The sequence below is a fragment of the Saccostrea cucullata genome, unplaced genomic scaffold (assembly GCF_032062105.1).
Source record: "Saccostrea cucullata isolate Sc308-1 unplaced genomic scaffold, CSIRO_AGI_Scuc_v1 ctg4409, whole genome shotgun sequence".
In the NCBI taxonomy this organism is placed as follows: Eukaryota; Metazoa; Mollusca; class Bivalvia; order Ostreida; family Ostreidae; genus Saccostrea; species Saccostrea cuccullata.
The window spans coordinates 1-3,235 of NW_026930992.1; the positions used below are offsets into that span (position 1 = coordinate 1).

At 31.4% G+C, this 3,235-nt stretch overlaps 1 long non-coding RNA gene across 1 annotated transcript; it reads right to left on the reverse strand.

Moving 5' to 3' along the window:
* Positions 1-2,354: 2,354 nt before the first annotated feature.
* LOC134230934 (uncharacterized) lies at positions 2,355-2,881 on the reverse strand. The gene is made up of 3 exons (XR_009984454.1): positions 2,810-2,881; positions 2,608-2,702; positions 2,355-2,430 (listed from the first exon to the last, which is right to left on the reverse strand). It is a non-coding gene; the product is annotated as an uncharacterized LOC134230934 (long non-coding RNA).
* Between the last annotated feature and the right edge of the window lie 354 nt (positions 2,882-3,235).

Here is a 3,235-nt window from a genome sequence, read left to right on the forward strand (position 1 = left end):
TAACTTCAAATTTTCTCGATTTTTCAAATAATTTCTTCAAAATTTACCTTTAAAATTCATGGAATTTTCTTGAAAACCCTTTAAGGTTTTTTGAAAGGGAAGGGGTCCAAAAATTAAATTTTAAAGTTTATGTAAATAGTCTAAAATTTAGGGCGGTTGGTCGTGGGTCTGTTGAATGCGGCTTCCCCATTTTATGGGGTGACCGAAACTTATGGATTCCAAAGGTTTCGGCCATGTGGCGTTTGCGTCGAGCCATTCAACTGATGCTATAATTCATTGTGCTGCTGCTGCTTAAAACAATCTCATTTACTGTGAAAATGTGTGCTGCTTTCAACAAATTCATGAATTGGTCTGCTTTGCTTACTTGAAACAAACTCAGTTGCTGTGCAAAATGTGTACTGCTTTCAACAAATTTCATGCACAGTGCTTTGCTTGCTAAAATATCCTTTGTAACGTTCGCGGTTTGATAAACCGGAACGATAACTACAACATACATGTAAACTTGTAAAGTTTATTTAAAATACACATGTACATAAAATTAAATTGTAAGGTTAATTACCGATTGCGGTGTACCCGTAACGGCCATTATAATGCTTATTATAAGAACATGTAATATTATGCTTTCATGTTGGTTGCTGCTGCTGCTGCTTGTTGTTATTTGGGGTCGCCCTTTTACGCTTGGCGACCCCCTGCTGCTTTAAATATGCCACGACCAACAAACGCCAATATCAAAATAAACGTGTATAAAATCATGTTTGTTTTATTTTCCTCTATATAAATAATTGACCTCGTTTTAGAAATTGTTCATACGTAGAGCATGTTCTTGCGGAATCATCTGAGAGATATATACTCTGTATGCAGGTGATGGGGGTATATTGCTGCATATAAGTAAGGGAAGTTGACAGTAGAAAAGTTAAGTCATCACGTTTATGATATAGCTTGGTTGTTAGATTACCATTAACGTCTTTTTCAAGTAAAATATATCCAAGTATATAACAGATGTGTCAGACTCTGTGGTATCTTTTATCTCAAGCTCACCAGTACATATCGTATCGACGTAGGAATGGAAATTGCCATTGTTAATTGATATGAATTTGACAGAATAAAAAACGGAATTTTTCACATAATACTTGCAATCACGCACTTATATATTAAGTATCACTTAACAATATACATGTATATGCTTTCAACTTTTCTGAGGCTAATAAAAATCAATTCGGTGTAAAAGTCATAAGCATAGCATGGTAGCGAGTGACACCTAACAACGGTGTTAATAACCTTCACCTGCCGTTAGTATATTTCTGTTTGTTCAGCATATTTTACACATATGTATATTTTTTCTGACCCAGTTAAGCTATATTTAATTGCTTAATCAAGTCTTAAATCATATCATGGATACCTAATTAGACATCTGCAGACAAATTTTTTTATTGTGTATGCATTATAAAGGAGTGAGGGTTTACAGTTTCAATTATCTTTTTCACAAATGTATCCCAGTTTTCCGCTGCATGTAGCATCTCCCCAATAAAATGCCTTTTTATCATGATTAAAGAAACACAGACATCTTTCTATGTGGGACGATTAGGCTCCGATGGATAAAAGAAGGTGTATCCAATTTTTTCATTGGTTGATTCCCATTTCCAATCACCAACTTTTCTCAAAGTGTTTCCACCAATCCACCAATACCATAGGTTATATGCAACATAAATTATGTAAATCAAAGAAAGTTATGAAAAATGTCAATTGATTTATTTAAGAAATATGAACTAAAAATATTTGATCAACCATACAATAATTGTTCAAGTTCTAAAAAGAGAATATTCTTTAAAAAATTAGTTGGCTTGATCTTGCTTTTTGGGAAAGCTTACCATATGAGTTATACTAAAATATGATTCATTTTATGTCTAATGTTTTCCCTTAAATTTTCCCTTAAATTTTACAAACATACACATGCATTTATTGCAATTATTTTACACGAAATATACGTACGAAAAGTCAACAGTTTCTACAGAACTGATTAACTTAATTATACTTATGGTACTTGGACAAAATCCTTGTTATGCAAAAATACTTGTAAACAATGATTTCTTTTTTTTAATTATAATTAAAACATTGCGGAAATTGATTTTTGAACAAGTAAGCGCAGATTTTATTTAGTGCATTTACGTATGTAACTAGTTTTATCTACATGTGCAAATCAGATAGCGTGGTACTTGAATTAGCGAATATTGCTTTCCGCGAAAGGCGACACAACAAATACACAGATAAATGTTAAACGCTTACAGTGCTCACGTAACATCCCAATATCTTGATTTGCAATTAATTTAATATTCTTTAATTACTTAAAGCAAAGAGTTGCTGGATAATCTAGTCATTTTCCCTAGGTGTTTCCACTTTAGCAAGATAGGCATTTCTTGTGTTGCATGCAACCTAAAAAAAATTAAATAATGTAACAGAAAATGTAAAATATAACATATTTACATTCTAATGAAAAGAAAAATCAAATTGGAACAAAATCAAGTTGTTAATAAGAATATCGTGTAAAATTACAATAAACTAGTAATTCTTAAAGGCAAATACATTGCTTAAAGATACATGTATACGTACTTTGCTTTCAAACCAACTTTTTTTGTCCATCCCAAACATATAACAATGTCCATTGAATTCTATCCACGGATAACTACACATAGTCCCATCAAACCCTGCAAAATGCAGTACTTAAGTTAAACAGGTCAGATTATTCAAAATTATACAAATCTGAGAAAACGTCGACATTGTTTCAAAACAATTGTTGTAAAACTAGCCATACCAACAGCAACGAAGAAGCCATAAACAATGCAAAAAAGAAATACAGAACTCTTGAAATGCATTCTAAAAAGAAAATATTGCCTTGCTTTATTATTCTAACAAAAATTTTAAATCAATTTCGTTTTATATTGTATCAAAATTTGAAATAAATACTGCAACAGCTCGAAACATGTTGACTTACTGATTTTGGAAATAAGATTTATGACTACTACCGGTATATAAATTACTAGACTTGATAAACCAGTACTAGAATTTGATTTAATACCATTTTCGTTCAAAGTTGTGATAGTAAAAATGCAAATAAATCATATTTATTAATTCTGGCTCAATCATAAGGTAGTTCATTACACGTGTGTTAAAAAATTTATAATTCAATGCTTGACAAACATACATGTGCAGATGTGTAGATGAATGCTTGATTTCAACA